The sequence below is a fragment of the Camelus bactrianus genome, chromosome 1 (genome assembly GCF_048773025.1).
Source record: "Camelus bactrianus isolate YW-2024 breed Bactrian camel chromosome 1, ASM4877302v1, whole genome shotgun sequence".
Classification (NCBI taxonomy): domain Eukaryota; kingdom Metazoa; phylum Chordata; class Mammalia; order Artiodactyla; family Camelidae; genus Camelus; species Camelus bactrianus.
The window spans coordinates 111,976,530-111,989,609 of NC_133539.1; the positions used below are offsets into that span (position 1 = coordinate 111,976,530).

At 40.0% G+C, this 13,080-nt stretch overlaps 1 long non-coding RNA gene across 1 annotated transcript; it reads left to right on the plus strand.

Moving 5' to 3' along the window:
* The first annotated feature begins 2,163 nt into the window (after positions 1-2,163).
* Positions 2,164-12,833, plus strand: LOC141578308 (uncharacterized). Its single transcript, XR_012508483.1, has 3 exons — positions 2,164-2,304; positions 2,427-2,644; positions 8,878-12,833. It is a non-coding gene; the product is annotated as an uncharacterized LOC141578308 (long non-coding RNA).
* The last annotated feature ends 247 nt before the right edge of the window (positions 12,834-13,080 follow it).

The following is a 13,080-nucleotide window of genomic DNA, read 5'->3' on the forward strand; positions in this document are numbered from 1 at the left end:
GAAACTTTGGAATATTGCTTATCTGGAATTCTGGCTTCTCCTGCAAACTCTGAGTCCTCATTCCAGCCTGGCAATAATCACTGAAAGCAGAATAGTGTGCCCCTTAAACCAGACACAGGCTCTCCATTTTGCTGCAGTCCCCACCACTCCCCATTGCAGCCAACACCTGGCCTCTTGCTTCCTTTCTTTTGTCTCCCTGCTCCTATATGCATCTGAGTCTGCCTTAAAGGACAGGTAGGATGTCAACACACAGAGCTGGAGAGAGGAGATCAGAGCAAAAGTACAGAGGCAGAAAGTTCAACATCATTTTATAAAATCAAAAAGCAGTGTGTCCATCAAACAACACATATCAGTGTAACAGAATCAGTCAGAAGCCCATCACAAGTTTTGAAACTGGTTGACAGAAACGAAAAGGCATGGTTAATTTAAGCACAATGAGATATCAACTCACACCTGTCTGAATGGCCATCATCAGAAAGAATCCACGTAGCAAGTGTCGGCGAGAATGTGGAGAAAAAGGAACCCCTGTACACTGTGGGTGAGAATGTAAATTGTGCAGCCGCTGTGGAAAACGGTATGGAGGGTCCTCAGAAAACTAAAAACAGAACTACTGTACGATCCAGCAATTCCACTCCTGGGTATATATCCAAAAAAACAAAACATTAATTTGAGGAAAAGATATTTCCTGAGTCTTTCACAAAATCCAAGAAAAGTCTCTTCGCAGAGAACCACTTCCTTTTTCCTTCATCCTCAAAATTATTGTAATTTCCACCAGATACTTTTTATCAGATCAGATTACCTGTTAATCTAAGGAGGCGGGAAATTTCCCTACTAACTTTCTTTTCTTCCTTCCTTCCTCCCTTCCTCCTTCCGTCTTTTCTCTTTCTTTCTTTCTCTCTTTCTTTTCTCTCTTTCTTTTCTTTCTTTCTTTCTTCCTTCCTTCCTTCCTTTTCTTTCTTCCTTTTCTTTCTTTCTCTCCTCTTTCTTTTCTTTCTTTCTTTATTTTTTCTCTCTTCCTTCCTTCTTTTCTTTCTTGCTTTCTTCCTTCCTTCCTTTCTCTTTTTCTCTCTTTCTCTCTTTCTTTCCTCTTTACAATAGCACAGATGCTGTCCTAGACTCTGAGAATACTGTGGTGAATAGGACAAAAGCCCTGCCCTCATGGAGCTGACATTCTAATGGGAGAAATAGACAGTACCTGCATGAATAAGTAGTGATTACCAAGCTGTGCTCTGTGCTATGGAGAAAAACTGACTCGGGGAAGAAGCTAGAGTATAATGGGAGAATGGACAGACAGAGTGACCCAGGAGGTCTGAAAAGGTGACATTTGAATGGAAACTTGCAAAAAGTGAGGGAGCAAATAATGCTCAGGTAAAGAGCACCCAGACAGCAGGAACAGCAAGTGCAAAGGCCCTGGGGCACATCTCATTTGGTGTAGTTAAGGAATAATCAGGAGAACCATGAATCTAGAGCAGAAGGAGCAAAAAGAAGGGTAGACCCTTCACCAGGAACTAAATCAGGGCTGCCAGAACTGTGAGAAGTGAATGTCTGTTGTTTAAGCCATGCAGTCTATGGTATTTTTTTTATAGCCACATAATACAGGTATTAAGGAATAAGTGCAAAATACCAAAGGTACCTGAAAGCTGGTGTGACTATAGAGAAGTGAAGAAAAACCTCCCAAAGAAGATGACCTTTAGCAAACATTCTTAGTCACTTCTCTCTCTTAAATAAATGTCTACCTTTTGCTGTTAAGCACTGGCTGAAATTGCTCAGTGCCCATTCATGGTTCTTCAAAATGGTGATATTCTTATCTACATATTTTTATTTTATATACTCTGCATAAATGCCCAGAATCCACACCACAGCTGGCTCCATTAAGATAGTTTTGCACCTCTTTTTATTCAAGAAATGTAATAGCATTTCTTTGAACTTCAGTTAACTCAGTGATCATTAAATCTATCTCTTTTATAAAATAAAAGTGATGGGTCTGTTCTGGAGGAAAACTTTCCAAGAACAGACATTCTTATGAAATATATTTTGTTCTGTGTTCATTTTGTTCATTCTTCTGCCTAATGCCCATAAGGGGTCAAAGTCCTTCTGTGAAGAACGTTTATGTTCAGGTCCTCAGAACACAGTCTCCGTGGCAGGAACCCTACCTTTCCACAACATGCACGCAGATAAAGTCAGCCTTGCGTCATTTGCTATTTAAATGTTTTCTCTACCAGAAACCCAGTAGCTCTCTCAGCAAGTAAGAAAAATTAAACAAAGAGAAATAAATTTGTCCTCTCCAAAGCAAAGAAGCAGAGGGTGAGTTTCTCAAGTGGGCTAAATTAAGGCTTCTAGAGCTGAAGCTTACATTGCAGTTTCACAGATTTTGTTGATGGAAATGTGTTTGTTGTTTAGTTTCACTTTGCTATCTTGTTCCACAGTAAGAAAAGTCACACTGCTTGCAAAACTGAGAAGCTTATTAGGATCCTGCGGTGTTTGCCTGCTTCGATTTTCACCCGGTGGAGCCGTGAACAGAGGAAGGATAGAGGTGAGAACGGGAAATGTGAGACCCCTGCAAGAATTCACAGCTGGAGACAGCATCGCCAGGTTTCCAGGAAGCGCCTTCCAACCTCAGCATCCTCCTCCTTCTCCAACAAAGGTAATTTCAGGGTTGGTCTTGCCTGGCAAGTTGTATCTAAAGTTGAGATCTTAATGGTGGATTGGAACTGCACAAAACAGTTAAGAAACTACTGTGGAAATGCCAAGAGATTTTTATATTCATTTTAAGGGTTCCAGCTTACTTCAGAGGGGCTTTGAATCACCAGGTGGTTTTAAAATGGCAAGTAGGACTACTGGGCAATTGGAATGAAGTGAAAGAAGGCACACAAAGTCAATAAATGTGTTTGTTGTTTATTCAGTTCTTTGTGAAGCATCTTTGCCAATATTCCTAACAGGCACATTAGGAGAACCGATTGCAAAAAAAAATCACACCAAAAATCAATTAGAGAAATAAGCTTTGGGAAATATAAATTAGAGCAGATGAAAAAAAATTGATAAAAATTCCCAGAAGTACGAGAAAACACTGCAGATCCAAGCCAAAGAGAGAAGCCAGCAGACAACCAATAAACTAAATTAATAATTACAGGAAAATACTCTTAAAATAACATTTCATTTTTTATTATTAAAAAAAAAACCCTCTTTAGCATGAGTCTGTCCAAACGGCTTAAATCTTGACACTGACTGGAGAAAATGTCATAAATGAACATTCCAAATTTCCTAAAGACACACATCTGTTCTACTGACTTACAAAGATCCCAAGGAGAGGGGCCTATGCTTATGAATGACAAATCTCTATTGTTCAGCAGAGGAAAACGGCCTTTTCTTTCATTTCCTTTGATTGGCTATTTCAACCTAAGAATGTAAGATTGGTTTAGTTTTCCACGTGTCAGCCTGATTCAGAAGGGGAACTTTGACGCAACCAATGTCTGTCTTAAATAATTCTTGCTAATATAGACCCTAATGTCTCCCTGGTAAATATGCCCATTAACAAAACTTTAACAAAGCTTGTGAGTTCTCCTAGACTATTTTAAATAAATAACAATAACATTTGAACAAACTCTCTTTGCTGGAAAATTTGATTATTATGTAAATGCCTGAAGTTCCCTTTGACCTTTGACCCAAACCTGGCTCCTCCCACCTCCTGTTCATTTGCCTGTGTCCTCCGATCCCTTGTCTCCAGAACATACACATTAGACACATATATATTATGGAGTTTGTGTTTCATAAGTGGAATCATATGATACATACTTTCTAAATATTGTTTTTGTTCGCTGATCATGGGATATGGAAATTTCCTTGCATATAAATAAGTGGCCAGGCAGTTAAAGACCAGCAGACATCTAAGAAGCTGGCATTGAGCTCATTGTCAATAACAAGTTCACATTAATGAACTCAGATTGGCAGTGGTTTGATGTAACGTCCGGGGATGGAACAGCTTGCAAACATCCCAGCAGATCTGAAACACACAGCTTACTGAGAATCACATCATTATTGAAAAATTGCACAGTATAACTCAATGTGCATGACAGGTTGTGACATCGGTAAATTAAAACAACATAAAAGATTGCCTCTCTGGCTGTTAGAACTGTGACAGTCTATCCAATTGGCCTAAGATGGTTCCATGAATGGTATTATGTATGTTTTATTCTTTAACATTTATTGACTACCTAACATAGAATGGAAACTGTAATAGGAGTTGTTGGGCAGAGCAGAAAAAAAAATCAGGTGCGGAGCTCAGTCTGCAAACTGAGACTCCAGCTAAGATGGCTTAGACAGGGTCACCAACTGTCATGTGCTTTTGACCAAATGGAAAAGTCAGAGGTAAGCCAAATGTGAAAATGAGAGACAAATGAAAACATTTGAATATTGAAATCTGTTAAGGAACTACACCCATGGGAAATCCTAGAGCATGTGTTCTAAAACCAGAACTGGCACTGATGGCTTTACTTCTTCAAGTGCGTATCCTTTGACCCAGTTTCTATTACTTGCCAAACACTTCAACACGATGGCCATCTTATTCAGATGGCCGTGACACAGTGTCTGTGGAAACTGTTACTGGAAGGAGTCTTCCGAAAGACAACCAGTGGAATCATTTCATCCATGAGAAAAATACAGCGACTGCGCCACACTGGTTGCTGTTCAGTCACTTAATACTGAAGTGTATCGGGTCCCAGAGATCATCTTCTAGACCAGGGTTCAGCAGAATGGGGTCCCTGCACCGCCAGCAGCAACATCACCTGGGAACTTGTTAGAAATATACTTTCTTAGCCCTATCTCAGACCTACTGAATTAGGAACATTAGGGTGGGGGTCCATCAATCTGTGTTTTACCAAGCCCTCCAGGTGATTTGAGCACACACTCAAGTTTGAGAACCACTGGTCTAGACAGATTCTTATTTTGGAGATGAACAAACTGAACCCCATAGAGGTAAAACAAGTTGGCCAAACAAATGACAAGAAGCAGGTGGAGATATCACACAGCACAAAGTAAGGTTGCTACCTCAAACCTCAGTATTTTTATTAGCCAGGCTCTTAGGAACTTCTTGGCCCACTCAAATCGGATGATTTTTTTAACCTATTTATACAGGTATGGGTTGAAGTATAAGGAAACCTCAAGAGGTAGTGTAATAACTTAGAGCTGGTAACATCAAAAGAGCAGATACCACTCAGAGACCTAGAGGGGCAAAGGGGCAAAGGCAAGAAGCCTGTAGAAAAGGGAGCCCTGGGAAGTGCAGTGATTTTTATTCACGGAACACAGCCAGCCTGAGGCCACCTCACAGGGAGGAATCCAAGGGTCAAAAGTCTCTGACCTCACTCTCTACCCTCCCTCTGATTCTGTCAGGGCTTCCTTCTGGGTTAACCCAATTAGAAGCCAGAAGCAAAGGAGCTCATGGGTACAATCCATACAAGAGAGTGGGCAGTGAGGAAAAGGAGGGAGAGTGAATTTGAAAGGACACGTAGAAATATTTAACACAATAGGCAGTCAAGGATGGCCGGAGATTTCTGAAATTCACAACAAGCACTTTGTTGTGCTCCCCTTTCGTACTCCCCCCTTTCCGTACTCCAACTACTTTCTTCTTAAGAAAGTATAAAAATATCCAAACCATTCAGCAGGTATATTTCATTGCTACTTTTCCCTAATGACTGTTCTTACCTTCTTTACCAGTAATAGAACTCCTAGACTTTAGCTGAGAATGTGGTCCTCACACCTGAAAGATATGTTCCCAGTCTCACATGCAGTAAGGTATACAGTGGGACTACGTTCTAGCCAATGGTACCCAAGTGAGAATTGTTCTTAAGGCCCTTCCTTCCAGCCCACTGTGAATTCAGGCAGAATGGCTGGCATCTGAGCCATCTTGGGTCATGGTCGATTTTGAGAAGGACTGTGACGCACCGTGGGGCAACAAGCTGGAAGGAGGCTGCACGCCTGACTGACACCAGGGAACACTAGAGCAGCCCTGGGGTGGACTCTCTGTGCCTTTTGTAAATGGGTGGGAGAAATAAACTCTTCTGTTCTTAAGCCAGTCATTTGGTGGTTCCTATAACTTGAACCTAAGTATCACTAACATAATCTTTATGTTCCAACATGAAAAGATCAGCAGAGGTGTGCAATAAGGGTTAAATTGTGCCACCACCCACCCAAATTCATATAAAGAAACCCTAGCCCCTAGTACCTCATAATGTAACTATTCAGAGTAGAGCTTTTAAAGATGTGATTAAGTTCAAATGAGCTCTAACCCACACTGACTGGTGTCCTTTTAAGAACAGGGGATTAGGACACACAGACACCAAGGTTGTGCGCACACAGAGAGGGGACCATGTGAGGACACAGGAGGAAGGCGGCCATCTGCAAGTCAGGGAGAGAGGCCTCAGCAGACAATAAACTATGATCTTGGACTTCAGTCCTCAGAAGTTTGAGAAAATAAATTTCTGTCGTTTAAGCTACCCAGTCTGCAGTATTTTGCCATTGCAGCCCTAGCAAGCTAAGGGGGAAAAAAAAAACAGCAAAATACAGAATGATGTTATTTATTATTTATGGGTCATATGCTGAAGTATGAAGATATATAGACAAAGGTCTAGAAATATACACCAGGAAAAGATGAGTGTAGTTAAAACTGGGGAGGCAACTGGGTACTGGAACTGGGGATGGAGGTTAAAGGGAAATTTCACCTTATATATAGGAAAAATGTATTTAAGATTAGGTGTCAAATTCATACTTTAAAAAAATTTATCCACTTCTTCTCTGGTTTTGGCAAGAATTTGATTCTGCTGAGCTCTTAAATTTGAAGTCCAATGCCCATGGTGGTGACACACAGTATAAAGAGAATCCTGGAGCTGGGGAATGTGTTTGGTTCTTGTCGTGTTTTCTGTAAGTGAACCATGGTAGCCCAGGGTGCCCCTGATTGTTGGGGTAATTTGTAATTGGCTACATGATCTGTGATGTTGTGGGAGAGCATGATGGACTGAGGTCTACAGGGCCGTGGGGTCCTGTTCATAGAGATTCCACATTGAGTGTCCTGGGATCAAACCAGGAAATATGATGAAGTAGCAAAGGGCTCAGTGATCCGGAATGGGTTGTAACGTGGCTTACATTAGAGAGGGAAAGTAAGTCCTTCAACTGGAAGTTAGAGTAATGATTTGGAATTCTAGGTCATGGATTACCCCCAGGAGGGACATATTTAAAAACTGCACATGAATTCTTTCAGTCTAGACATGGATTTATAGAGCAAGCCTCCTTGAAGTGGGTGCTTCCCACATCCCCATTCCCACAGAAGAGAAGAGAAGTGGCCCCTAGAGGAAGGGCTGCCCAGGATGGAGCACACGGAGAACTGCCCTGAGACTTGGTGCCTGTTACAGGAATAGCACAGATTTATAATTAGAGCAGCCAGTGAATCACAAAGGACGTGGTAACATGGCAACCCTTAGAACAATGGGATGAGAAAATAGGTCACGGCTCTGTCTGGCAGTGGGACAATGTTATTTCTGAATTTAGCACCTGGGCCTGGTGAAGAGATTACCCTGGAAAGAAAGGATTAGAGGTTGCAAGTTGCTATGGTTCAATGTGGGGAGTTTTAATAATAGAGGATCTCGCTGTTCCTGTGATAGTTGTGTATTAAAGCAGCTAAGTCATACAAAGGAAAAGCCAAACAGAAAAAACAGATGGGGGAAAAAATCACAAATGGGATCCTTTTCATAAGATAAAAATTTGAGAGCACTTGTAAAAATGGGAAGATGTTGTAAGGGTGAAATGTCAATCAGAAAGAGAATCTGGGAAAAGGGCGTAAGTCTAGCCAAAAGAAATGAGTTAAATTACTGAATTTAAAAGAAGTTGTTATTAAAGTGAGCCTGACCTGCTGGTAGGAAATAGACAAAACAGGGGAAGAAAAGGGACATCACTTTAACCGCAAGAAGATCACCCCATACAGTTAAAGGGCTCCAGGTATATTCCATTTCTAGCTGTCATTACGGTAGGATCCTCAGCTTACGGAAATGCGGTTATAATGAAAAAAACATATAAAAAGAATTTTTAGACACAGAGCCACACAGCTTCTCTTAGGAGGAAGGTCTAGGAGGGGTTCATGCTACAAGGAAAAGAGTCATGTCAAAATGGGGAGAGAGCTAAACTGAGTACAAAAATGGCTCCTTGCAACGGGGCTGAGAACACACCCCAGGTTCTGCATACGTCTTGCTGCTGCTGACTCTGGTTGGCGTCAGAGTCAAGCCATGTGTCATATAGTGATATGCTCACATTGTATCTGAGTTCTGCTCCAGGCTCAGTGCTTAGAAGGAAATTCTCAGACTCAAGAGCAAGGTCTGGAAAGTCAGGTGCCCTTCAGTTGGTGCCTGTAGTCTGGCTGGGATCACTCATTTCCATCACCCTAAAAATCTAGGGTGTCCAGAGTCGGGGAGGAGATGGGGAAGTCAAGAAACCTGCCCAAACTTCTCCAGAGACCAGCTCCACCCAAGACTGCTCCTGGGAATGAGAGATCAAGAGTGTCTTTGAGGCAAACTTTCTCCAACACAGCTCAACAAATATCCTGTTCAAGTCTCTTCCATCTTAACCAAGGAAAGTAAGTCTTTGCCTGGGAAGTACATCTGGTTGTACGTTCCCAAAGAAGACCATGCCCAACTGCCGGCTGTGGCTAGAATACTGATCTGCAGATACTCCACGGGACAGTATGAGGGGTCTAACAACCAAGGGTACAGGATCATATCCAAGAGGGGCGTTCATGCCACCGCCTGGGCTGCAGCTGTTTTAAGTAGCTTAAGTGGGCAAATCCATAGCCTTCCAACTCAAACCATCACTCCATTGTCTCCTCTTTTATCTCTGCAGCCATTCCCTGCTGCACCTTGCCTGCTCAACAAAGCTCTCCCCCTCGCACCAGCATCGGACCCCATCCATGTTCGGTGATGCCTCGGAGAAAGTTGTGAAAGAAGTTCCAGAGTCTTGTAAACACCGTGACTAGTTCCAGAAAGGATGGCAGCTGAGAGGTCTAGAGAGGAAACCTGCCTTCTGCTTCCTGAATATGCTAAAATGGCTTAAACCGTTCAAGTCCTGGAACAAAGAAAACTTGAGAAAATTTTAGCCCTGCTCCCACCTCGCAGAATAGAAGGCCAGGCTAGGAGAAGAGGTATTCATTCTACTCCAGACCTCGTGAATGGATGCGGGCCCTTGCACCATGCCACCAGGTACAGACAGGGCTGAAACCCAGTATTATTTGAGGTCTCCATCCACACTCTCACCTCTACCTGCTGCTTCTTGATCCTGGAGAACTTCTATGGCTCTCTAAACCCATCCCAGTCTTTCCTTGTTGGTGTGTAATAAGTTTGGACATTCTCTTCCAACTCTGACCCTACGCCACTCCCAATGACGTAATGCCATTCACATTCACGTGGTGGTCTTTTAATAGCATTGACATGGATTCTCTGCCTTCATACACTCATGACTACCGATAAGAGGCACTCCTGCATTTTGCCTTGGCCCCATGAGAACTGTACAGACCAGACCAGCCCCAACAAGAAGAAGGGGACCTAGTTCACAGACCTAGTTCATGTAGGTAGAGACCTGAGCCAATGAGAGAAAAATGCAACCTATGGCCCGCAGGTTACAGGCAGCCTGGCGAGTTTTGAGATGTGGCTTGAGATCTAACTTCAGAATCAAAGACTTCAAACCTGGCTTTAGATTGCTACTCCTCAAATATGGCCTTATAGTAACATTTTATTAACTCAGAGGCAGTGTCAGTTTTTAATTTTGATTTTTTTCTGCTTCAGATCTTTTATCCTTTCAGGATTAAAACTTACGGATTCTGTTCAATTATGCCCTGTGGCTCTACCTAGATTTATTTCTCTCTCCTTTCCTCCAGAACACTGCTCTTTTCAAGGAGGCGAGGCGCCTTTAAGTCCACGTGTTTATGATTTCGATTCATATGTGAATCATACGAACAATATATAGATTTGGGGGGGGTGATTTTAATTTCATATACAGGTATCCCCCACTTTCTGAAAGTTCGAATTAGGCTATTTCACTTTCACGGAAGAACTGTATTAATTAGGATGGTAATGGCTCCTTTTCATGAAGCAAAAATCCTCTTCAGATTTATTTCACTGAGTGAATGCAAGCACTCTACCCCATTTCAGCTTACGGCTCACAAACGGGTTCACAGGAACGCTCTACTTTCGAATAGTGGGGGAGACCTGTAACTGACATTAGGAATAAATGGAAACAGTAAGGTACGGAATGATACCTTATAATGTTAATGGTAAAACGCTAACCAAGGGTTTGAAATTTACCTGTAAGATTCATATCCTTTACCAACTTTTTCTTTTCTCCTTAATTCTTTATACGTTCTGAAAATGTTTCCTTTTTCAGATATATATCCTCTTGGTCTCGTATTACTTTTTTAAATTGCGTATAATATCTTTTGTCACACATTTTTCAAGTTTCAATCTGGTCAAACGTATCAATAATTTCCTTCTGATTTTTGTTTGCATTTTAGATCCAGTGAAAATATCAGTCGCAACGCTACGCTCACAATAATATTCTCCTTTTTATCCCACAAGGCGTACTTTTTGTTTTTAGGAACTTTTGTCTTCATACAGTTTATAGCACATTTCCTTTTTTTTGCCAGTGGTGGACAATGGCTTCTCTCCTACTACCAAGTTCCCACTCATGCATGGATGTGTTTCTGGCTTCTCTACTTTGCTCCTTTGATCTATTTCAGAGATACTTCACAAATATCACATTGTCTTAATTTCAAAATCTCTTTAAAAAACCTTGATATTTGGTACATCAAGATGCCTCTCACTTTTTCTTTAAAACTATACAGGTTATTCCTGGCCCTTTACCCGTCCATATGAATAACAAGAACCACTTGTCAAGTTCCATACAAACACACACACACACACAATCTATTGTAATTTTTAGGGGAATTGCTTTGAACTTTCACATATACATTGACTCTTCCCCTCTATGAATATATTTTCCTATATACTCAGAACTTGTTTATGCCCTTGAATAAATTTTATAATTTTCTGCATAGAGAGCTTGCCCCATGTTCCTAAAATACTCCCAGTATTCTTGCTATTATGATTAGGGTCATTTCACTCTATTTCTTATTGGTTTTTCCTAGAATATTGTAAAACTGCTGATTTTAAAATATTGGTTGGAATCCAGAAAACTTCCTGAACGTTCTTAATAGTTTCAGTACATTGTCAGTACATCTGCTAGATTTTCTCACTGAACAATCTTGCTAGCCACACATCTGGTAGTTTTCTCTCCTCCTTACACTTCCAATTTCTTTTTCTTACCCTATTGCATTGAGTAGGACCACCAGGACCCATAAATAATAACAATGATAGAGGCATCTTTATTTTATTCCTAATTTTAATGGAAAATTGTCTACATTATCTGCCTTAATTATTATCTTCTCATATGTTTGAATTTTTGATAATCTTTTTTCAAGTAAAGGAAGTACTTTTTAGCTGCTAAGAATTTTTAATCATGGATATTTGTACATTTTAGCAGCATTTTTGAAGATGATCACTTTTTCCCCCCTTCAGGGTGCTCTGTAGATGTGCAACATTAATGGAATTTTTACAGTTAAGCTACCTTGCATTCTTGGGATAAACTGTGTTTGGTCAGAATGTCATATACTGCTAGGTTTGATTTTTCTTATCTTATTTAGAATTTTTTCATCTCTGAATAAACTAGGTTATCTTTTTTGTGCACAGTCTGTCCAATTTTGGTAATGTTTATATGAGCTTAAAATTAGTTTTATATTAAGAGGGAATTATTCTTGAAAGTTCAGGGAAACAAAACCTTCTGTGGTTGGTACCGTTAGACAAAGGCGGAAGGAGGAGGGGATTTAGAGTCCAGTTCAGTCCCTTTAATGGTTATTTGATTAATCTTCACTTCCCTTTGAGTCAACCTTGGCAACCTGTTTTTCTAAAAATATGTCTATTGCCTCAGAGTTATTAAAAATGTTGGCACAAAATGATTCAATATCACATGGTTTTTTAATATAAAGACCTTCTCTGTAGCTCTGCTCCCTTTTGACTTCTGAAGTTGTTTCTTCACACTTTCTATCTTTCTGCCAATTGCATGAGTATTTCAAACATTCTCTTTTGAGTTTTTGTGGGTCATCTCAATCATCTGGTTAGCTATTTCCCACAAGTTTTGATATGAAATACTTTATTTGCATTTCATTGTAAACATTTCAAATTTTCCGTTTGAATTTTCTAAGCACACGATTATTTACAAGTGCAGTCTCGTGCTCAAAAACGTGGATTTCTATGGTCTTTCTATTACTCATTTCTAGTCTTATTCCTTTGTACTCAGGGAGCATGATGTACATGATATAGATTCTTTGAGTGTCATTGAAACTTCCATTGTAGCCAATTTTTATGAATGTACCTGTGTGTTTAAAAAGCCTATTATATTGGGGATAGAAACCATATATTGTTATTAGCAGTTTGTTAAATCTGTTACTAGAATCTTAAACATCCATCACAATTTTTCACAGCCATGACTTGTTAAGTTTTAGAAATGGATGTGTTACAAACTTCCTCCAGGTAATAGATTAAAATTTCTCCTTGTAATTTTGTCAGTTGTTGGCTTTATACATTTGGAGTTTGTGTTGTTTAATGAATACAAATCCATACAATTTTTCAGCCTGTTGTTATTTTTCAGTTATATAACCCTCATTACTAGCATTTTTCTGTTAAATTCTAATTTAGATAATATAAACATTTTAAACTATTTTTTACTAGTATTTGCCTACTATGTGATTTTCCATCCCTTTATTTTCATACTTTATAAATTAAAATATTATTTTAAATATTGATGATTAAAGCTGGTCACACATACACCAAAGTATAGAGCCTGAGATAACTAAATCTATTATGTCCATGACCCAAATTCAATTGTTAATTAGCAAGATTTGCCACACTTGCTTCATCTATTCCTTTTTCTCTTTTTCTAAAGTATTTTATAACAAATCCCACACCTCAAGTCATTTTACTTTTGCTTACTTTCAAG